The sequence below is a fragment of the Lynx canadensis genome, chromosome A1 (assembly GCF_007474595.2).
Source record: "Lynx canadensis isolate LIC74 chromosome A1, mLynCan4.pri.v2, whole genome shotgun sequence".
In the NCBI taxonomy this organism is placed as follows: Eukaryota; Metazoa; Chordata; class Mammalia; order Carnivora; family Felidae; genus Lynx; species Lynx canadensis.
The window spans coordinates 14,605,036-14,630,232 of NC_044303.2; the positions used below are offsets into that span (position 1 = coordinate 14,605,036).

At 41.6% G+C, this 25,197-nt stretch overlaps 1 protein-coding gene across 5 annotated transcripts in view; it reads right to left on the reverse strand.

The window, feature by feature from the left end:
- The window catches only part of DCLK1 (doublecortin like kinase 1), a 348,175-nt gene that overhangs the window by 169,191 nt on the left and 153,787 nt on the right, over positions 1 to 25,197 (reverse strand). The window lies entirely within an intron of this gene.

The following is a 25,197-nucleotide window of genomic DNA, read 5'->3' on the forward strand; positions in this document are numbered from 1 at the left end:
CTCTGTTTACTAGTAGCACTCCCTTATTTGTCTGCAGTCAGCTGCAGGGCATATCTGGGGTTCTGCTCTATTTCAGTGGTGGGTGGCACTGCTCTGACACATCAAAGGTGCTGTAAGCCTTGCAGTAGTAAGTTGGGAGAACACAGCCTTGCTTAGAGACCCCAAACACAGTCATGTGTAGCCTGCAGATAGTTTTGCCAAGTAGGCTCTCATTTCCAAATAATCGCTTGGCTGAAATTTTAAGAATGAAATTGCTATAATAGTATGATAATCGCATTAAGTGTGACTGAGGTACACCCACGAAAGATTTCTGAAAAGCTTGAAAATATAGGTGATTTAAGAGGGACATTGTAATTGTCATAAAAAATAGACTAAAGGGGCACCAGGGTGGCTCAGTTGGTTAAGCGTCCAACTTCCGCTCAGGTCATGATCTCACAGTCCGTGGGTTCGAGCCCCATGTTGGGATCTGTGCTGATAGCTCAGAGCCTGGAGCCTGCTTCGGATTCTGTGTCTCCCTCTCTCTCCGCCCCTCCCCAGCTTGCACTCTGTCTCTGTCTCTGTCTCTCTCTCTCTCTCAAAAATAAATAAACATTAAAAAAAAAAAAAGTAGACTAAAGATCTTCAAGAGTGGCGTCAGAAGCTCTGGTCTTCTACTTGGGTTAAAAACAGGCCCTTTGAATTCAGAACCCACTCCATTTCACTCCTCCCTTTCTGTCTGATCTCATTTGTGACACTGTTTATCTTTATCTTCAAGACAAGCACTCCACCCCAGCCTTTTCGATCACTGGTTGATGTCATCCCAACCAACCCATACAGGCCATTTTCCTTTTACATGCGTAAGTCTTTATAGTGCCTACTATATGCAAGTTAGCATAGAGCACATACAGACAAAAATGAATAAAAGGTGGTCTCTCCCTCAGACAAAAATATGAACAATTAACCTTAAAAGGCAGTGTTTCCTGGAGTGTGAATGGTCAATAGGTTTTGTGAAAAAAAAGGGAGGGGAGTTCCCTATGGCCAAATAGATTTAGTAAATACTGAGTTCATCCAATATAAACAGGTTTCTTTATTTCCAGTCTTTGCAAAGCCCTAACATGCTAATGTGCACCATAATTCCAAACAGGAGATAGAAAATCCAGTATTTCCCAATCTTATTTGATTCCAGAACTCTTTTTCACATAGTATCATAGGGACTACTGTGTAACGTGGTTCTCTTGGGGTCTGCACTGACAGACAGAGTTGAAAAGAACTCTGGGAATACACAATGGGAAGAACAGTTAACCCACTCTCCTGGGCAGCCACATTTCTTCAGCTGATAAATATTTATTTGCTAGATTTTTTTTTTTTTACTCCTTCAAACACCTATGATGGGCCTACTCTGTTGCTAAGCTTTGTGCCAAACATTATGATAACAAAACTTAATAGATGACAAATATTGTTTTCCAAAGAAAATTGTCCTTCTGTTCCACATATTCCCCTCATTTGTATTCTAGAACATCAGACTGCCAATCAGATCACATTCATCTATGTGTGCATGTCTTATGTTATCGCTAAGCAGGCAGATAACTATCATCAAAACTATAACACGTGAGGGCCGCCTGGGTGGCTCAGTCGGTTAAGCGTCTGACTTCACCTCGGGTCATGATCTTACAGTTTGTGGGTTTGAGGCCCACATCGGGCTCTGTGCTGATAGTGCAGAGCCTGGAGCCTGCTTTGGATTCTGTGTTTCCCTCTCTCTCTGCTCCCCCACCATTTATGCTCTGTCTCTCAAAAATAAATGTTAAAAAAAAATTAAAAAATAAAAAAAACTGTAACACATGATAAGCAGGTTGCCAGCCAACTAACTCCCTTCCATCATATACCCATAGCCATCCTTTAAGCCCAAGACTCAAAGAACACAGCAGCCAATGATCCAGCTTGGACAGTTTAGGTTTAATTCTGTTGGCAAGTGGGAAATGAAACATGATGAACTTTTGATGTTGTTTCCAACTCCAGGATTCCAAGAACATAAAAGGAATGTAGCAATTGTTAAAGAAAAGTAACTGTCATCACCCAGCACAAAAAGACAGGAAAAGGCCGTTTCAGTGCCAAGCAACATGTATTCATTTACCTCTCAATCTCCAGTGACTAAAATCAAAGAATTTGTTAAACTATCAGAAATTGTAACGTTTTCTGTGCTCTCTGCTCTGGCATCATTTAGCCGTTCCCCTGCTCATAACCTCCCACTGCAGAAGTTGGGTATGGTCAGTAGATCACATTCAAATTTAGAAAACTGCTTCTTTTTAGAAGCCCTGATAAAAGATTTGATAGTAAAGGAGGCTTAAACACAAAGTCATGAAAAAGATGGATTTCGGATAATCGGAGCACTTCAATTACCGGTGCTCTCACCCTCTATCATTGATCTAGAGGTGGCTGTCACGTATTCCATCTAACAAAACAGAGTAACAGAAGACGACGTATAACCCTCTTCTCTAGGCCAACCTACTGTGAGAATTTTCCTTCAGGCATTACTGGACATTCTGATATCAAAGGATTAAGACAGATAGAGAAGTGTAAAACCAACGTTTTGCATAAAGATCTGATTTTATATGTCTATACGGTGTTGTTAAATGTGAAGTTCCCAGGACACCTGGGTGGTTCAGTCGACTGAGCATCAGACTCTTGATTTCAACTCAGGTCATGATCCCAGGATTGAGCCCTGCATCGTGCTCTGCACATCTCTCAAAGCCAGGCCTTTTCTTGTCATCTTTCCCTTTACCCCTATCACCACATCCGTCCAGAGCTCATTCTCCTACCTGTGGACCTTGGCATTTCCCGCCGGTGGATTTTCTCATTCCTATCTCCTTTCTCTCCAATCCATCCTGTTTAATTCTGCTAATCTACTTTCTTTTAAACTTTCAATACCTCTTTCCATGCTTCAGAAAAAAATCAATGGCTTTACCACCATCAAATTAAAGTTTATCTTCTGAGTCTGGCATTCCATCTGGTTCCAACCTACTTTTCAAGTCTACAGTAGTCATGCCATGTACCTGATACTTAGTAAGCATTGATTGGATAGTTGGATGGATGGATGGATGGATGTTTGGATAGATGGACGGATGGAGGATTGGATGCCTGGATGTTTGGATGGATGGATGGATGGATGGATGGACATAAGGACGAATGCAAGGACTATGCTATAACCCAAAACACGGTCCTATTTATCTGCTTTACATATTCTTCTCAGAAAAGGACTTCTTCTTTCCTACTTGTATGGGTTTTTGTATGACTTTTTTCTTCCACTTGGTATCCCTTCCAACCTAACTCTTTGCCTGTTCAAATCTCTCCTATGACTCAAGGCTCAGTTGAAGGTTCAAGCCTTACCTTCTTATCCACTCCAATCCCAAGTGATTTACCCCTTCCCTGAGCCCCTAGTCATCATTCAATAGATGTTTATTGAACTCGTTATTTACTAGCCACTGTGCTAGGCATTAAGAATACAACTGCCCTCATCCTTCATCTCTTTCTTTCCAGTACAGATGTGTGTAGACTTACACTCCAAAGAATTCCTAACACACTGTTGTGAATTAACAATTCAGCAGAGGGTAAACTGCATTACCTACCAGTGGTTTTTGTCATGGGCTTGGACTCAGGTGGCTGAGTTGCCATCCTGGCACTATGACCACTGCTGACTTGGGCGAGTCAGGAAACCCCAGTTAGCAATCTTGAAACACATCCTGTTTCTAAAGATCCTACATTTGGTTAGGGCAGAGGTAGTGCCTCCTGTTGGGGGGAGGATTCTTCAGCACCTCAGAGACTGCCTCTGGCACAATTTCCAAGAGCACAGCCTGTCATCAGAGCTCAGGTCCTGAATTAACCTAACTCTGCCACTTAGATGTTCATCTCTTCGTGCCTCATATCAAATATGTTTATCATGTTGGTTACTTTAAAAATGAGAAGAATTTATGGGGCGCCTGGGTGGCGCAGTCGGTTAAGCGTCCGACTTCAGCCAGGTCACGATCTTGCGGTCCGTGAGTTCGAGCCCCGCGTCGGGCTCTGGGCTGATGGCTCGGAGCCTGGAGCCTGTTTCCGATTCTGTGTCTCCCTCTCTCTCTGCCCCTCCCCCGTTCATGCTCTGTCTCTCTCTGTCCCAAAAATAAATAAAAAACGTTGAAAAAAAAAAATTTAAAAATGAGAAGAATTTAGACTATGAATCAAAAGAGAAAAAGTCCTCGATAAATTTCAGCTATTTTTATTAGCTTAAATGCATTTTTGCTTCCAAATAAGTACAAGCCAAATGTGTACCTAATATAAATTTTTTAATGTTTATTTATTTTTGAGAGAGAAAGAGAGACAGAGCATGAGTGGGGGCAGGGCAGAGAGAGAGAGAAGGAGACACAGAATCTGAAGCAGGCTCCAGGCTCTGAGCTGTCAGCACAAAGCCCAACGCTGGGCTCGAACTTGGGAATGGCAAGATTATGACCTGAGCCAGTCGGATGCTTCACCACTTAACTGACTGAGCCACCCAGGTGTCCCCAAATGTGTACCTAATATAAACAAAAAATACAACATAGTATGTAGCTCCTGGGTACTATATACTTAACCTCCTAAGTGAATTTCGATAAAATACAGCATATAGGTGCCCCTTCTCACTTTGGGAACAGGAATTCTACTAGTATAATTATTTTGGTGAATAGCATACTTTGAATTAGCATCAGGGAAATGGTGTAAAATGAAGATGGAATATGGTACATGCTCTGATTTCCATCAGGCTTCCACTGAAATGATGCTTGTTAACGTCATTAACAAGGATGGCCACCTGCTACCACAGGTAGCGCTGTTTTAACTTAAGACCACTTGGAATCTGTCACAACTTTCAGTTTTGTGGGATCCAGAGATTTGTATTCCCCTGAGAAAACCATCCTCAGTTGAAATGTCCCTACATTAGAAAAGAAACTGTATGTGTATTATATGCAATTCATAAAGGAAGTAGTTTATGGCATACAATGCTTAATATTCTATCAATTAATTTTCAGTTCTTACCTAGTGCTTCGGTTATTATACGAAAATCTAACCCCAAGTAAAGACATCCCATTTATTGCATCAGAGTTTATCTCTGACGGCACTTAGCATAATGCCAAACCCACTGTATCTCAAAAAACATGGGTGGTTATAATTGCCAGATGTGCTGGGAAAAGTCCTTGAATGAGTATCACCATACCTGGGTTCTGAGCCTAGATTTGACACAAACATTGTATAAACTTGAAACAGTTCCTTAAGTTCTCTTGGTTATCAGTTTCTATACTGGCTCCAATATGTTTTATCGCAGTAATTTATACGATGAAGATATAAAAAAAAGAAGAAAATTCTTTTTGGTGTGATACAGCAACAAGAATAGTTCTATATGCATTATTACATGTAATCCTCAATATACATTATTGCATTGAACCCTCTCTGCTGTAAAGAGGACAGACTCTATCTGACAAGAGTTAGTTAGATGTTATTTGTATCCCTATTTTACAGATTAAAAAAACAACTTAGCCAGATTCAACAGAAGATGTGTAGAAATTTGAAACTATATCAGTTACAATTCAAAACCAGGCTCTTAACTACCAAGCTACAGGAAAACAAACCTATTCAAAGCATAGAAACACGTACCCTTACAATTGTGTATTATAAATTTCAGTTAATAAAACCATTTTAATAATAGTCATCACATATATTGTACACTAATAGTTTATAATAAAAAATGTCTAATAAATTTTTTAAAAAGGAAGTTTGAATTATTTCTTTGATCCTAAGAAGATATATTCCGTTTTCTGACTCTTTTTATGTGAAATCTGAATTTATATCTTTTCCATTAACTTGTCATTACACATACTTGTCCCAGGAGACTGAGCTGCTTACAGTGAGTTAAAAAACCACTACAGATAAATATGGACTTCCCCTGCTCTGAGTTTCCGCCTTGAATTGCTCTGTACGGACAGAGATTCAAACAAAGGCAATAAAAGCATCTGCTATTTACACATTTCCAAAGCAGGACTGTGGAATCCATTCCCCCTCGCTGGAATGAGATCTCCATGGTGACGCTGACATCACAGAGAAGGGCGAGATTTTCAGCAGTCTACATTTTCTTTCCAAGAGCGCCCTCTACCAACAAAATGGAAAAACTCTGCAGCCACGGCCTATTTTTTTGAAGCCACACAAGTCATTGTGTCTTTATCAGGTGCCTCTCTTTGTGTGAAACATTAAAATATTTTACCATCAAAATACATTAATGTATTTTAAGTGAGATTGCAATCACAAAAATAAAAGCCAGGAAATTCAGTCCATTTATTGGAATCACTGAGTATGGCATATCCTTTCCTTTTTTTTGTTTTTTAAATACTCATTTAAAATTTCTCATTCTTCTTGGTACCAGTTAAAGGGGACCAGGTGAAAGGTCCAGTTTTAATGAGATGTTCTTTACCAAAAAGGAATGCTTACACCTACCTGTGTTTAAAAAAATCCAACCACGTTATGTATCTAAAGCACCAGAATCAATCACCTCCTTCTTTCTGCACAATTCATAATGTGACCATTATAATTAGCTTTCAGTTAAAACTTGGCACATGTGGGCGTCCTCATCCTGCCAAAACCTAATTTCGATAAGGTTTCTCTTCCAATTTCATTCCATATTTGGCTTCTTTTCTCCACTCTTAGCATTGAGTGTTGTTATGCACGTGATATTACAAGTCAACCACTGAATTTTTCTGTTCTATACTCATGTAATTTCATACATTTCTGGTCCTAAGACATGTCGACAATTTGTTTTATAGCCAAATATCAGGAATGTGTTATGCCATGTTACTGTCATGAAAATACATTCTCCATTGTTTCTTTATCACCTTTTCATTTCTTTGATAATGCACTTAAGCAAATGATAATTTATTCTACAACTGTTCTTCTAGCAAGAAATTTCTGATAAAGAAAAATCCTTTAAGGAAACTCTGGTTCTTGCCCAGGGGAAGACAGTCATTAATAAAAGAAATAAATGACTCAAATAATAATAACAGAGAGAGGAAAATAAAGAGCCTCAAACTACTTTTTTTTACAAGTTTGAAGCTCTAAGACCTTTTTTTTTTTGTAAAAACAGATAATATCGTTGAAATTCAGAATGGATGAGATTTATGAAATAATATGCTGATGCTTTAAAAAATGGAAAAGAAAATGTCCTCTGTTGAAATGTAAGCAATTTAATTTGCTGAATCAATAAAAAAAAAATTAACAATCACAAAGTGGGAAGTACATTCCTTTCTTGATCGTGTTCTCAGCTGCTCGTCTACATGAACAACAGCTAGGACAGCACGTCGTGGAACATACTCTGACAGAACACTCTCCTTAGAGAAACGGAGTCACTAAAACACTCTCTAATGTAAGACATGTGGCAGGGTTCTTGGCATGCAAGTAAAGTTAAGACACTCGCATTACAAAGGGTAGGTTTCAAACCCAGAGAAATAAAACCAACCCACAAAACCTGTGTCTGGCCAACACCCTCAGATACAGTTTCTCTGCGTCAGGAGTTAAAAATGTAATTAAAGCAACTAGTTGCTATCTTGTGATTTTGTTAACTCTTACTCAACTTGCATGTGACCAGTGAATCACATGGCTGTGAATTTCCCTCCTGATGTTTTCAAAGGAGCCCAATGCCAGTGCCAAGGCCTACAATGTGCCAGGCCCCAAAGAGACTTGACTCACATCCTTATATTGATTCTTCACAAGGACCCTTTGGTGAAGGACCCTAATTTTTAAAAAAATTTGCAAGAAAATCACAATCCAAAGAACTGGTATTTGTTTGAGGGATAAAAACATAATAAAGGTAATCAATCTGCCTTTTATGTTCTTGCACGTTGGCTTGTCACTTAAGGTTAGAGGCAAAAAAATGATATTCCCAAAGCCATAGAAGTATGTGTCTAACATGTGTAAATGTTGCCTGACGTTGAAGTACGGGAGTTGGTTGCTTTAAATATCTCTATTTCTGTATTTATAATCTACTTGTCTGGGTATACAGCTTGACATTAGAAGGGATTTTTTCATGGTTCAAATTAGTCTTCTCAAGTGAGTGATGTTTTCCAATGACAGCCCCGTAAAGGTGAATCTCCAAAATGGCTGCTACCACTGTCACCATCACCGCCCTGAGCCTAGCCCCCTAGCCATCAGCACCATGGCCACCATCACCATCACCACTTCCATGGTGGGAGCCCTCATAAAACTTCGGAAGTTTTTTGGTTTTGGTTTTTGTTTTACATAAGCTGAGGACAGAGCCTTTTGTCTTCTATGTGTTCAGTATGGGTCAGTGTTCTGCTCATCAGATACTGAACCACTTCTAACTGAGAATGATGATCCCAGTAGTATCTAGTACAAATTTAACCTAAAATTACATTATAAAACTATTAAGTGCAAAAATTACTTTTTTTAGACCCAAACTTAAATGCAGCTAATAAAAACATTTATATAGCATCAAAACTATTGCTGGAGAAAAGTACTTGATCTTCCAAAACTATGCTTCAGAGCAAGTCAGCTTTTAAAATTGCCAATAAAGGGGCGCCTGGGTGGCGCAGTCGGTTGAGCGTCCGACTTCAGCCAGGTCACGATCTCGCGGTCCGTGAGTTCGAGCCCCGCGTCAGGCTCTGGGCTGATGGCTCGGAGCCTGGAGCCTGTTTCCGATTCTGTGTCTCCCTCTCTCTCTGCCCCTCCCCCGTTCATGCTCTGTCTCTCTCTGTCCCACAAATAAATAAACGTTGAAAAAAAAAAAATTTAAAAAAAAAAAATTGCCAATAAAAACATTCTCTGGAGTTGTTTGAATAATAATACCATTTTTGCATAATTGTATGAAGATCCAAGCACAGCTAATAAAAGGCTGAGAGAGAGATGGCAATGGCAAGACAAAAAATTTTACAGCCTCAAATGAAGGCTTGGTTTAAAACATTGTTTCTATAAATAAATGTTGATCTGGATATCCAACTATGAATACACACTTGGAGATATTCCCTCCTCCATGGTCTTTCAGACAATTATGTATGGTGACCAAAACACGCTAGGCCAATATCTCTTCTTTGTCTTCATCTTATACCATGTATATGAGTTTCCATAATTCCTTTTTATCTAAATTTAGAGATGAGTGAATAACATAGGGCTGGTTGCTATTTCGACAAAGCATGAGATAGAAGTGTAAATAAAGCATGAGGACTTCAAATGCCTATGGAGGTCTGGAAGGTAACAAACAGTGAAGTGGGCCAGGCATCATACAACACAGTGTAAATGGGGCGATAAATGGTAATTAACATAGTCAGACAATAGGAAATCGGTGAGGAGTGTAATAAACTGGAACCCTCCCTTCACCTAAATGGGGCAGCAGCAGTTACTTGACAATTGTTATGCAGCAAAGTGAGCCCAGGGCTGCTACACTGATTTTTTAAGAAAAAGTGAAATCAGATTTTTATTTGAAAGTCCTCGATTTTTAGAAGTTGGCAATAACTTCATTTTTTATAAAAAACATCGTGCGCTCCAAATAAAACACACCTGTGTCCTGGATTCAACCCGTGGGCAGGCAGTTTCCAATCTCTAGGGGAGAATTCCTAAACTAAGTGGCTATTAGCCATGGTTAATGTGCACAAGGCTGGTCTCCATAACTGTGCCAAAGTCCCAAGGAAGGCAACCAGGCTTACCAACTGACTCCAATTCCTATAATTTCCAAAGGTAGGGTAGGATGTAGTCAAGACCCAACACTTCTGAAAATTGGAGCCTGTGAAAGACTTGTCTTGTGTGTGTGTGTGTGTGTGTGTGTGTGTGTGTGTGCATGTGTGGGTGTGTGTGCACACGCGAGAGTATGCTTTGGGTGCGTCCACATTCACTTACACGGTTGTCCTGGGAAACGGGTGGATTTGTCACAGCTGAGATTAGTTTTTGTGTCCTTCCTCTCTTCTACACTCTCCCTTCTCCCTTCCTGGGAGGGAAGGGGAGTGAAATAGACAGCTTGAGGTATCAGTAACACGAAATTTCAGAGCAAAGGTTACCAGCTCAGTAGAGATGGAACCAAATGAACTCCCTGTAATAAAGAGTACAAACACATTCTACGCATCTCTCTCCCGCCCCTTACGACATCTCCTGGCTATAAGGTCTAATCATGGTTTCAAAAGCTACCAGTTTCTTTTAAAAAATTAAAGGTCTCTTCTTGAAAAAATGAAAATCAGTCCATAAGCAGTAATTTTCTTCTTAATCACATCTGCTCTGCCCAATTGCCAAAAACACCCATGACTACTAAAAATTATTAGAAATGTTAACTCTAGTTGGAAAGAGGCAGAGTAAATAAAACTCAACCATCTAAGGAAATAGATTTGGGGTCTAAAACATGAAAGTGAGGAAAAACCCAAGCTTTTCACAAATAATTTCGAACGGTTGATTTTTATTTAGGTGTCTCCCAAGTCAGGAGTAAGCTGACATGAGGCTTCTTTCCTTTCATAAACTTATATTATTGCTGGCCTTCTCTCACAGTGTGATGATTAACTCTGAATATCCTTAATGGCACATAAAGGGTTAGGTCCATTTGTACAGGGAACATCTATCTAGCACAGGGAGGCGCTCTTGATGTCTGGTTGAGAACATGCTCACGTTTACACTTTTTTATTACATTTTAGTTCTCATTCAACAATGCACCAATACAGAATGGCATACAATAGTGGCTTTCCATGACTATAGCAGCCTTGAAAGGCTTTGCATGGTAGTCTGGAATCACAGAAAGTCAGGCTTAAATCTCAATTCCATTAATTACTAGCTGGATGACTTGCGTCAATTACTCAACATTTGGAAATCTCCTTTCTCCATAGAGAGAGTGATGATAATGTTCTATCCATCTCTCAGGATGGTAGAAAGAATTTGCTGAGGTAATGCCCAGACATGTCTCAAGCAGAGGACGTGTTTAGTAAAAGTCAAAAAACAGTATATAGGCCTTAATTTAATGTTGCTGAAGCATAAACTTCCAAGATTACGCTCAGAAAAGTCAACAATCATGGAATAGAAGGCAGAGTAAATCAGCAGTTTCTCGTTTGTCCTTCCCTTGTACTGTTTTTATGCTGAAAATTATTCCATCTAATGGCTGTCAGACTTTAGACAACCATAAGACATTAGAACTACAATCAACACTAACCAAAGTGCATGAAAATAACATTTTCTTTCCGTCTGTGGGTTATCCATTTTTCTTTCACACGTGAAGAATACAATGCAATAACTCTATTAATATAAGCTATTTCCTTACATCCCCTGAAAATCATATTCTTTTCAAGTGCCTGACAAGTAGAGGACTAAACATTCCCTCCATGCTGAAACATTTGTCCATGCCAATCATAACTTCCTTAATGTTCAAGGAAATGAAATCTAAGCATGAATTGCCAGGATGAGCAGCAATTTACAGCTTTAAAACCATTAAAAAAAAGCGTAATCATTCAATGTGAATCTCAATATTGAGGTTCTCTCCTTGTGTGTCTTGTGCCTCTATCATTAGGTCTCATCAGATATAAAAAAGGTCAAAATCACCATAGACAGCAGCTATGCTCATCAAATATGTTTAAACAAATCATAATAATTTAATGTCTAAAGTAACTGAGATGGAAACTTCTTTTTGCATTATTTGTAGTGTTATACTGCCCTTCAGTGTCCAAACACATGAACTGTTAACAACATTTGAGCTCAAGAAATGCCTTTGCATGAACCTTTACCGTGAACAAAGAAGTTATTTTTTTACCATATCTCAGTGAAGGGTGTTGCTATGGTTTAAAGTATGCCTCCTTCCCGAACTCATATGTTGAAATCCTAATTCCCAGTACCCTCAAAATGTAACTTTACTTGGAAATTATGGTCATTGCAGATGTGATTAGTTAAGATGAAGTCATGCTGGAATGGGACGGGCCCCTAATCTAATATGACTGTTGGCCTTATAAGAAGGGGAAATTTGGAGACAGACATGCACACAGGAAGAACACCATTTGATGAGGAAGGCAGAGCTCGGGGTGATGCTTCTAGAGGTCAAAGAATGTCAAAGCCAGCCAGCAAACCACCAGAAAATAAGAGCCACGGGTGGAGCAGATTCTCCCTCACAGCCCTTAGAAAGAATCAACACTGCCCAAACCTTGATTTTGGACTTCTAGCCTTCAGAAATGAGAGACAATAAATTTTGGTTGTTTAAGCCACCCACTTCTGGTAATTTGCTATGGCAGCCTTGGCAAACCAACATGGGTGTGTATTTTTATGCACACAAAAATGTAGAATAACATAAAATTTCTCACAGAACACACTCATCTCACTTTAACTACAAGGATAAGAAGGAGAGTTCAGACACAACAGATCATTGTTAAACTCTAAACTGAAGATTTTTCTTAGTAACATCAGCTGTTAATGGCTTGTTTTTTTCTATTGGTAAGTTCTAGAGAGTTTTAGAGACAAGCTCTAAAGCCTAGAACATTTTATTCAAGTATTATAGGTGTTGTGCTAACTTGAAAGAGAGGCAAACACATGGTTTTTATTTCTTTCGCACTTATGCCAGTTAGCTCTTATGCTACAATAACCAATTCTTGATTGTGTGAGAGTTGTGCAGACCCTAGATTATCCAGACTCTTATTTTCTCTTTGCCTTTTCTGCTTTGTTCATTGTCAGCCAGTTGTTTTACATTATATATGCAGGATAGAATATTAAGAACAGGAAAGCCTTTATGGACACCTCCTTGAATTCTAAGACAGGAGCAGGGAGAGAACGAATCATGACAATTCCCCAGGAGAAACTGGGTAACAGATAAGACCCTGGACCGTGGTGAATGAGAACTAGTTTGCCTTCATCTTGACTCTAAATCACTCTTGTGTGATCCTGATGTCTCTGAGTGCCAGTTTTGTCTTCTCTAAGGAGGGATTATACTAAATGAGCGGTGGCAATGCCTTTTTTAGCTCTTTCGTTTCATGATTTAGAAAGGAACACATGCAATGGACAAATGGGGAAGGCAAATGTTTATTGCAAGCCTAGTATGTCCAAGACCCTAAAGATAAAATGTACCTTTATCACCATATCGAGGAGTCTCTATAGTTAGAATAGTGGGAAACAATGAAAATATCATTGATTTTATAATTTATTAGATGTTCCTATTGAATATTTTGGAAGGGTAGGCTACCAATAGGAAGCTTTGGGGGAATGTTTATGAATATGAAGACTGTGATTGTAAACATTGGATTTCATGCTAAGGTTAAAGGTTATCACTAAATTTTTAGCATATTTTAGTCAATGATAACCTTAAAACTTCAATGTTCCAGATGTTTCTAGAACCATGAAATAGTTAAATTATCACTGCAGCATTACAACAACTTGGGAACCCCCCTTTTTTTAGATACAAAAATACTTCTAGAATCAGGAAATAGTTAAATTATGACTACTGTTTTATAAAGTTAACCTTGGGAGAGTCTTTTTTAAATTAACAAACACTTTTTTTAAAAATGCAATAAAGCAGGGGCGCCTGGGTGGCGCAGTCGGTTAAGCGTCCGACTTCAGCCAGGTCACGATCTCGGGGTCCGTGAGTTCGAGCCCCGCGTCGGGCTCTGGGCTGACGGCTCAGAGCCTGGAGCCTGTTTCCGATTCTGTGTCTCCCTCTCTCTCTGCCCCTCCCCCGTTCATGCTCTGTCTCTCTCTGTCCCAAAAATAAATAAACGTTGAAAAAAAAAATACAAAAATAAAAAAAAAATGCAATAAAGTCCTCTTGTATTAAATTATAAGAAGATAATTGGGACTAATCAAGAATTACTATGGGTCCTTTTCTGTAAAGAACTTCTGAAAATGAATTAAATTTAGAATATAAGGGGGTGTGTAAAATTAAAGACATTCAAAGGAATAACGCCGTGAAGTGCCAGGTTTTGAGAACTTCTAATACAGGGTTGTGAGACACAAAGAAACCCCTGTCACTGACAATGAGACTATAAGAATTCCAGGAGCAAACATTTTGTAAAAGAGGAAACGAACATGCAAACTGTATGACTGCATGATTGAAGAATTCATAGATGGTGCCAGGGTCTTAAAACTCTCCACATTGCTCTCCTATTTGGCATGTTCACTTTGCTGCCTAAATCTCTGCCTCCTTGAAACCATTAAAGGCAGCTAACCAAATTATACTGAGGCACATGGCCAGAAATATTTATTTTCATATCATAAATTTACATCTTCACTAATGACTTGCTAGGACACATTTTTTAATGTTCTTGCATCCAAGTTTTTCTGCACATACAAAAATGTGATCATCAAAAGTAAACATTCTTATGACTTCCAAGGGGTTTGTAAACTGAGACTTGGCCAAATCTGGCCCCACTGTCTGTTTTTATACAGTCCATGAGCTAAGAATGGTTTTTACATTTTAAAGTAACAAAAAAAAAAAAAAATCAAAAGAAAAATAACATTTTATGTCAGGTGAAATTCAAATTTCAGGGTTCATGAATAAAGTTTTATTGGAACACAGCCATGCTCATGTTTCCCTATAGTCTATGGCCGCTTCTGAGCTACAATGACGGAGTCGAGTAGCTGCCACAGAAACCATATAGCTCAGAAAGCCTAAAATATCTTCTATCTGACTGTTTTCAGAACAAGTTTGGCAATCCCTGATTTATGTCAAATTCATAATTTGACATGAAACCAGAAAGTTCCTTTACAGCACATACCAGGTCTTAGGTCCCAAGGGCAATTCATTCATCATCCTAAACCTAGCAGTCTCCTCAACACAGGGTAGGTACTTCATGAATGTGTCATTCATAATGCTAATAATTTTTTAAAAATAAATACATACAACCGTCTTTCAGTGAGCATTACAGGAATATTCCTGTAGATGGCAACACCTTGCTACTCTGCTGAGACCAACAATCCAGGCCAAGTGAGCACCGGCCATTTGTATCCATATGACCTGCTGATCCACCAGTGCCACCAGTTCTTTGTTCTGACTTGAATTTAACTGAATTAACACCAGCCTCTGGAGCTTCTGTACTGTGTACACACAGCCCTAATTCCATCTGACACCGACATGCTCTTTTTTAGCCAAATTTTATTCATTTGGTTGTAAGTGATGTTTCCACGTTAAGATAGGTAGATAGATGATAGATAGACAGATAGATAGATAGACAGACAGACAGACAGACAGGAAGAATGATCTTAGTTTACCAGTTGCTGTGCAAAGCACAGAAAGAGAAAAATTCCTATTCAGTGAAACCTTAAAGTTTCCTCCCACGAAGGAAAGTTCATTTGAAAGCGGCTAAGAACTAGTTCAAAAACCATACTGTTCTCTTTTTCTTTAAGGACTGAATGGGAGCCACTGAGAATCTAACTACACTTACTTCCTCTTGCCAACGCCCCATCCACTCACAGGGAGTGCACTGCTTGTGGGAATGCAGAACGGAGCAGCCCTGGTGGAAAACAGTATGGAAGTTCTCCCCAGATTTAAAAATAGATTTACCATATGAACAGGGGCGCCTGGGTGGCTCAGTGATTGAGCTTGATTTCAGCTCAGGTCATGGTCTCACGGTTCTGGTTCATGAGATCCAGCTCCAACTTGGACTCTGTACTGATAGCACAGAGCCTACTTGGGATTCTCTCTCTCCTTCTCTCTGCCCTTCCCCCGCTTGTTCTCTTGTTCTCTCTCTCTCTCTCTCTCTCTCTCTCTCTCTCTCTCAAAATAAATAAACTTTAAAAATTTCAAAAAAAAACCACCCCAAATTACCCTATGATCAGCAATTCCACTTCTGGGTATATACTCAAAAGAAGTAAAAACAGATACTTGAAAAGATATTTGTACACACATGGCCATTATTCACAACAGTCAAAACGCTGGAAGCAACCCAAGCGTCTATCAACAGAACAATGAATAAATAAATGTGGTATATCCATACAATGGAGTATTAATCAGTCTTCAAAAGGAAGGGCTGTCTCATGCTACAACATGGATGAGTCTTGAAGACATTATGCTAAGTGAAATAAGCCAGTTGCAAAATCATAAATATTGTATGATTCCACTTATATGAGGTAACTAGAATAGTCGAATTCCCAGAGGTAGAAAGCAAAATGGTGGTTCCAGTGGCTGGGGGAGGGCAGTAGACAGCTATTGTTTAATGGGTACAGAATTTCAGTCGGGGAAGATGAAAAAGTTCTCGAGATGGGTGGTGATGATGGTTACACAATAATGTGAAGGAAAAAAATGGTTAAAATTGTAAATTTTATGTTACATATACTTAACAAAATAAGAAAAAAAACTGGCCTCCAAGAAAACATTAGTAAACTCACCTGCTGGACAAAATAGCGATTATGTCCGGCAAGCAATATACACATAAGGAAAAGTGTATATGCACTGAAAGAAGCAGAAAAAAATTAAACACAGAAAAACTGTGTTTGTTAAGATGGTATATGTGGAAAAGAGAACAATTTGCCCTGGTTTCCCAGGAGAGAGAGCGGTTAATAGGTTTTAGCATTGAAAGTTCCATATCCTGGGAAACCCTCCAGTCCCAAGCAAACCTAGATGGTTAGTCACCAGTGAGTGAATTTTAAAATAAAAATAATTAATAAAATGCTTACGACAGCTGTTGGGCTTTTCTCCCCTGAAGGTCTTAAAGGAAGGGAAGGAAGGAAAGGAGGCAGCATTGTTGGAGCAGCTAGCGTGATCAAGGGCACCGTTTTTTAATTTAATTCTACAGCTTTCCAACCCTGGTGCCAGCTTCTCCTTAATTCAGAATGCGACCACCGAGGCTCAGAGGTGCTGTATCACAGGCTGATCTACAGCGGAGCTTGTTACCAAGGAGTGGAGGTGGGAAGGAGGAGAGTGAGGACTTGTGGGAAGAGAGAAACAATGGCAGGGGCAGGAGAGGGGAGGCGATACTGGAGGGTGACGGAGTGTGTGCAGGGGAGCAGGGAGGAGAGGGGAGCAGAGAGAAACAGGGGAGTATATTGGTGACTAGTTCTCAGTGCCAGAACCCCTGATGCTAGCCTATTACTCCACAGTCGTGTTCTGAGTGATCTCTCCGTGTCTTAATAAGGTCTAAGTTGCATGAGCTAGCATGTGTGGGCTCCTGCCCCTGGCACCCTGGAGAGCGGACAATTAAGTGAACACCAGGCATGCCCTGATGGCCACGAGCAAAGCCGCAGCCTGAAAATGCAGATCACATTTTCGGAGGCATCAGGGTCCCTTCAAAACCCCTTAGAATCCAGGTTTGTGAAAACACCACCAGAACCGATCTGTGCTCCCAGGGTCAGGAAAATAGTCCTCTATGACAGGAGGACAGAGGCCCGCAGAATTTTCCACATTTTCTGGAGTGGGGGCTTACAAAGCTTTGACATGTGCCCCTATTCTTTTATAGGCTCAGCCAACCCCTAGACACTGCTACCTCACCTCCAGCACCTATCCACCCAGCACCTCTCCCAGTGCCCGGGCCTGGCCCATGTGATAATCCCAGCGCTTCCCTCAGGCACCTCTCAGGAAAGGAGGGAGGAAAACTGACTGGGAACATCTATCCTAAATGTGAAAGTTCCTGTTCCCCTGCCCCTCAATCCCCTCCAGTGTCAGCACTTTTAGCAGAGGGAGCTCATCAAGGGAAGCATGCATTTCACTGTGCAAGTTTCCCAGGCAACAAGGTGAAGTGAGGACAATTTGGAAGGAGGTGAGAAGACACTTCATGGCCTGGGGCTAATTCTGGGTGCCTTTAGGTCGACTCCAGACCAGCTCCCCAAGGCCGTGAAATTGTATAGCTCCTTCTTGTCACAGATTCTCTAAAACCTGTATCAGAGTTTTCTGTGGACTCCTGGACAATGTCAAGTTCCTGAGCACTGTGCTGCCAAGTGGCCATGTTGGATGGACCCTGGGAATCAGCTGGTTGACCAGCTAACTAAAGGATTCTTAGCCATAGAGGACCACAACCACTGCTCTGAGGTTTCTGCCATTTTTCTTTTCAAACAAGGGCTCCAGAAGGGAATGCCCTTAATCCTGGGATGGGCTTGGGCACCTCTCCTCAGGGTTACGGTCACTGAAGGGTTATGGTCACTTCTCCTCAGGTTAAGTTAGGGTCACTGAAGGCCAGCCAGGAGCTGTAGAAAGTTGGACATAAACTCTGAACTCACTTTGAGACAGGTTCTTTCTGTCCTCACCCCTTCCCTACACTCACTATTCTGTCTCTTCCTCTCGTGATTTTTGTGCCACGTGGTTTTGTTTCATATTTAATCACACCGTATTTCAGTCCTGCCATCAGAGATCCATAAAAGGTAACATTTAGCGTGCACACCCCTGAATCTGGAATCTACCCTTTCATTTCAAAATCATTAAGACACATTAATAATAATCTGATTAGTTGTTTCAAGTGTGATCTCTAATAAACAGAACCATTAGTCTGTGTACCTACATGCTGCTTTGGAACTTTGCTGAACCACACAACCTCTGGCCTTGGCTGGGGTGGGTGGGGCGGCTAAGCGGTGACTTGGTCTACACTTCTCTGTGGTTCTCTAAGAGATAACAGCCACCTTATATTAAAACATAAGTCTGGGGGCGCCTGGGTGGCGCAGTCGGTTAAGCGTCCGACTTCAGCCAGGTCACGATCTCACGCTCCGTGAGCTCGAGCCCCGCGTCGGGCTCTGGGCTGATGGCTCGGAGCCTGGAGCCTGTTTCCGATTCTGTGTCTCCCTCTCTCTCTGCCCCTCCCCCATTCATGCTCTGTCTCTCTCTGTCCCAAAAATAAAATAAAAACGTTAAAAAAAAAAAATTAAAAAAAAAAAACAAAAAAACATAAGTCTGAAAAAGCAGGAAAACAGATGCTTACAGCCTCCACAGGTCTAAATAATATAACTAGATAGACAGAACAAATACCTAACCAATATGACATTTGGGCGATCATATGACGTCGTTGTGAGATATGGGCAAGAAAACTCCAAAGAATGAAAAACCTTGACCTCAAAAGCAATTCCAGAACTTTAGTCAAAGCTGCAGACTAAGTCCTAATAAGAAAACTATATGACGTCGTTGTTAAAGTTTTGTGAGCTTTTAAATATATCCATATAGTTGGAGGTAATGAAACATTTCTGTTTAAATCTCAAAATCAAAAGCATCCTTTCCCCTTTAAAGGCACCAGGCAATAAATGTGATGAACACCTGCCGCAGTTCCTACAGAGATGTCCCCACTGGGCCGGAAGGAGTCAGCCTGAAAGGAGAGAAGTGGGGATACAGTTTGTCCCATGGGGAGTTTGGGGCCCTGATCCACCTGCAAAGAGCGCCTTCCTTCACTGCTTCCTCTGACAGAATTTCCCTTTGCTTCACTCTCCTCAACACCAGATGAGGCTGCTCCAATTTGCAAAGACCACTGTCTACAGGATTTGGTAGGAAGTCAAATTAACAGTAACAGCTTGCCACAACGAACATAAAAATGAAGCCATTATATTATGGTCCACATGACTGTCAATCTATTGGCATTTCTCTGAGACTCAATTATAAGGGAACAGCTGAAACGCTTCTCACGTAGATGGGTTGCAAGGGGGGTTGGGGAGGTACTGCCACACCAAGTCTCTGAGTCGCAAGCTATTCTTTCAGTAGATTACAGACTCTCAGGCTTCTTTCCTAAGAGAAAACAAGAAAGGGGGGAAAAGCCACCTTACTCACATCAAGCTCAGAGGACAGCTCTGCAGAAAAAGGTTTTTTTCAGGATGGTACAGGTCTTCCATACCCCCGACATTCTCCCGTCTACAGTCCTAATCAACCAGTCAACCAACAAGAAACAAAACAGTCCTCACCAGTTCAAAACCAAGCAAAACCTTTAGTTTAAATTTCTCTGGGTCTAGAGTAAAATGCTGCAAGTTAAAAGAAAGTAAAACCGGGGAAATCATCACACAATGTAACAGGTGAGCCTGTACTTCAGGGAATTTTCACCTCTCCTACACCTGTAAGGAGCATAGTTTTGGAACCAACATTCAGGCCACATAATCTGAGTGTCTGAACTCATGTGGCATGTGTAGTGGGTTGAATGGTGGCCCCCAAAATATATGTGTAAGTCCTCAACCCCAGCACTGTGCATGTGACACACTATTTAGACACATGATGGATCTCAAGATATGATTGTTCTGAATTAACTGGGATTATCCACCCAAAATCCAGTGACAGGTGTCCGTACAAGAGACAGAAGAGAAGACAGAGGAGAGGGCATGTCATGACAGAGGCAGAGGGGAGTGATGAGGCCACAAGTCACAGAATATCTGGAGCCACCAGAAGCTGGGTGAGGCAAGAAGAATTTTCTTCTAGAGCCTTTGGACAAAGTGTGGCCCTACTGACACCTTCATTTCAGACTTCTGGCCTCCAGATTTGCAAAGAATGAATTTCTCTTGTTGGGTTTTTAAAATTTTTTAATGTTTATTTATTTTTGAGAGAGAGAGAGAGAGAGAGAGAGAGAGAGAGAGCGCGTGAGCAGGGGAGGACAGAGAGAGAGGGAGACACAGAATCCAAAGCAGGCTCCAGGCTCTGAGCTGTCAGCACAGAGCCTGATGTGGGGCTCAAACTCATGAACTGTGAGATCATGACCTGAGACAAAGTTGGACTCTTAACTGACTAGGCTACCCAGGCATCCCTGAATTTCTTGTTTTAATCCAAGTCTGTGGTAATTTATGGCAGCAACCCTGGGTAACGAACACAGCTGAGTACCAGAGCCTGCAAATCTCCTCACTGGGGTCCCTCTTTGCTAAAGAAGTATTTGTCTCCACCCAACACATGTCCACTTGATTGTGACACAAGCAAACTAGGCAGTGATGTAGCTAAGACCTGTCTCATCACCTAAAGACCCTTTCTCCTTTTCCTTCAGAGAACCAAGTCCCCCACTTTTGTTTTCTTTAAAACTGCTTAGCTTTCCTAGGTTCTGCTAATCTTCCTTGCAAGGAAAGAAAAAATTTTACCCATGGCCCTAGCCAGAAATGAGTTGAGAGCAATATCAGATTAAAATGACCCACGTTCCCACAGTTGAGACCGTTTACTTTTCTTTAATGTACAATCAGCCCTTTAGTGGTATTTGCATTTTTTTGAAAGGTAGGAATTTCCTAGACATCCTGTTTCTAATATTTTTCCAGAGGATACAAACAGTTAATTTCATAGGATATTTCGGCTAGGGGAGAACTGGCAGAGTAGGGAAGCAGGAAGGGTAGCCCCATTTCAGGGCCCTAAATGTCACTGACGGGCTTCAGGCTACACACAGCGGAGTGAAAGAGCAGAGATGAGACTGGGCAGTATGGGACCCTTCCAAGCCATGGGAATGGAGCTACAAGGAAAGGGCCCCTGAGTAACGAAGATACAATTTATATTCTCACTAAGGCTACATACCTGATAAAGAAAAGCAAAGGTGCCAGGAATATACTCAGTTCGGTTGAAAAGAAAAGTGGGTCACATCCAGCTGTTCAGCTTCAGGTAGCTCAGACAGCCAACCGAAGTGACAGGATTTCCACTCTGCACAACTCGTGCTACGCCTGCAGTGAGGTGGGCAGAGAATCATCGACTGACTGCAGTGTTGCTGGAGCATTGAGAGAAGGGGAAGAACCCTAAGGGGGTTCTCTGGACCCCAGATGGGAGTTCTACCATTAGGAATCATACACACACACACACACACACACACACACACACGCTGAAGGACATGACAGTGAAGCAGAGGCTCAGAGCTTGATGAAGATCCCTTGCGAGGTAAGGTGACAGGAGGAGACATGTGCTTTGATCAAGAGTTCATAATAAAGGCGCTCTGCCCCATGCTGGGTTCTGGAGCTGCTTACACAACTCGGGGATGAAATCCCATCCTTATATCTCATTTCCATTTGGCACCAGGAGAGGGATCAAGGTACAAACTACTCCTATCTTCTAATAATAGTCCTACCTTGGACTTCCTTTCTATGTCTAGACTAAATCCTTCCAGTTGTTCATTACTGAACTCCCAGGAGCTTCTCCTTTTTCATCCACATTATTAAAATTCTCGTCCCCAGATTGCTGACCGCAGACTTGGATGGCTATCTCCTTCCCAAGTGTTTCTACTCAAGTGTTTCTACAGCCTCTGCCCTCCATTTGTTTCAGCACCAGCACACCTCTAGCTCGGTCCTGCCCACAACCTGGGCCACATTCCTCCCCTCTTTCTTTCCCTTAGGACCTTTATGTGCTTCCCAAACATCTTTCAGCAAATTCCTCCTCCATGGAGATTCTCAATCATACAAGTCCCTCAATCATTGGACACGAGGTGCTGGCTGCTTAGTAAGTGCTCAGCTCTTGTGTGTGCGTGCGCACAGGGAGGGAGAGAGGCAGGGAAGACAGGAGTGGGAGAGAGGAGAGAAAGGCCTTATCCTCAGAGCTATATACATAGTGCTCAAAAGCATGTCCTAATGAATTTACAAACAAATAATTAGGATGGGGCCAGATTACGAAGGTTCATGAAAGCCCAGCAGAGGCGTTCTGCCCTAATATGGTGTGGGTTGTAGAGTGACTGTAGGTTGCCAAACAGAAAGAAGTGACTAGCAGCCTGTGGCATCTTAGAAAGGCGCCAAGGAGACGGGGGGAGGGGGGGCACCACTGAAGCAGATTAAGAAGGAAGCGATGATGAATATCTCTATGAAGACGGAAATGAGAAGGCAGCTTCAAATGATGGCCAGAGAGTGTAAAAACAAAAGAACTTTGTGGTTAATTACGCATGAGGGATGAAGTAAAAGGGAGGCTGAGTGGTGGCTCAAGTACATCTGTAAATTGATAACTACCCACCTTCTGGTGCAGGTCTGACCCCTTCCCTTCTCTCCTCTGTCTAGCAAACATGACCAGTCATGAAACTTACAGTCCCTAAACTGAACAAATCCATGTTTTCCCGCTGCCCAGTGCCTGCTTTCCCCCATCTTTTGGTGATAACCCACTTGCCTACTTGCCCACATCAGCTCCCAAAATATCCCTGAAGAACACAGAAAAGGAAAGATGGGAAAGGGTTGAGGACAGCCAAGTGGGGGTGGGGCCAAAGGAGAAGAGGTGCTAGGAGGAGAGGTGGTCACACATGATAAAAATGCAACAAATCCCCTGGATTGTGCAGCTAGGGGTCCACTGGGAAAAATCCATGAAAATCCCTTCAGGGGAGGGGTGCGTGAACAGGCCAGTAAGCTGAGGACTAAATGGGAGGAAAGAAAACTCTACCCACCCAGAGGAACCCAAGTCCACTTGCTTGTAGAGAAGACCTCCCCTCATGCTCATGACCCACCTAAACCCTCTGGACTCAGGGCTCTCCTCTTATGGAAAGCTCACCCCAACACCTTTGCCACTCTCTGATCGAACTGGGTGTACCTATGTCTCCTACAGGGCTCACTGGGTTCTTCCCTAGCAGGGCACAAGCTTCATGATATTGTGATGATCCATTTCCTTCTCTGTCTTGGGACTGTGAACAGGCACCTTTGTGTCCCCCACACCTCTCCCAGCTCCTGGCAAAGAGAATATGCTCCAGAAATGAATGAATAAATGAGGAACAGAAGAAAATGAATGTAAAAACTTTCTTCAAAAGCTTGGATGAGAAAAGGAAGAGAGAGCTCAGCAGATAGAAGGAGAAGGGCCAAGGAAACATGTTTGTGAAGGGAAGAACATGTTCAAAGGCTAAAATGAAGGAGAAGATGTCAAGAGGTTGAAGATACAAGGATGAGAGACTGATTTCCAGCCCGAGTCCCAGAGGAGAGGGACCAAGGACACTCAGGGGTAGGAGCAAGCTTGGGGCACAAAGAGTGGAAACTTAGTTTCTGAGACTGTAAGGAGAGGAAGAAATGTAGGCAAGGTTTTTGGGGATGATGAATGAGGAACAGTCTGGAAGTCGAATGAGTTTATGCTCTGATACCTCTGAATAAAATGAAAGGTCATATATTGAGTAGCAAATTGAAACAGAAAAAAAATATATTTAAAAAAAACAAGTAGGGGCATCTGACTGGTTCAGTCAGTTAAACACCCATCTCCTGGTTTCGGGTAAGGTCATGATCTCCCAGTTCATGGGATCAAGCCCCACATCAGGCCCTACACTGACAGTGCAGAGCCTTCTTGGGATTCTCTCTTCCTCTCTTTCTGCCCTTCCCTGGCTTGCATGCATGCATGCTCTATAAACAAACAAACAAACTTTAAGAAAAAATAGGTTAGAAAAAAACAACAAGTAGAAGAATTGACAAAAGTTTAGAATAATTGTCCAGGAGAAAATATTTATTGAACACGTGGTATGTGCTAGGTGTTATGGGCCAAACTGTGTCTTCCACCCCCAAGTCATATGTTGAAGTCTTCACTTCATATCACCTCAGAATGTGACTATACTTGGAGGCAGAGATTTATAGACGTAGTTAAGTTAAAATGAGGTCATTAGGTTGTGCCCTAATCCTATCTGTCTTGTGTTCTTATAAGAAAAGGAAATATGGGGGGTACCTGGGTGGCTCAGTTGGTTAAAGCTTCTGACTTTGGCTCAGGTCACGATCTCATGGTTCAGGAGTTCGAGTCCCACCATCAGGCTCTGTGCTGACAGCTCAGAGCCTGAAGTCTACGTTGCATTCTGTGTCTTCCTCTCTCAGCCCCTACCCCACTCATGCTGTGTCTCTCTTTCTCAAAAATAAATAAACATTAAAAAAAAGAAGAGGAAATTCAGACAGACATACAGAGGGAAGACCACGTGAAGACACAGGAAGAGGACAGCCGCCAACTAGCCAAGAAGAGGGGTCTCAGAAGGAACCAGTCCTGCCAACACCTTGATCTGGGCACTTCTAGCCTCTAGAACTGTGAGAATATAAACTCTCAGTCTCTGCACATTGTTCCATTTGCCCAAACTCATGAATACACCAAGCATGGAGGTAAGAACTTTAGCCCAAATATCTAATTTATTTATTTTTATTTTTTTAATATTTATTTGTTTTGAGAGAGAGAGAGAGCACGTGAGCAGGGGAGGAGCAGACAGAGAGGTGAGAGAGAATCCCACACAGCTCCACACTCAGCGCAGAGCATGATGCAGGGCTGGGTCTCACGACCATGAGATCATGACCTGAGCCAATATCAAGAGTTGGATGCTTAGCCAGCTGAGCCACCCAGGTGCCCCCAATTATCTGATTTAAATCAACCACCCTATGAAGCACGTGTCATTGCCATCCTCAGTCTGCAGTGAGGAAGTGAAGGGAGATGTCGGGTAATGTCTC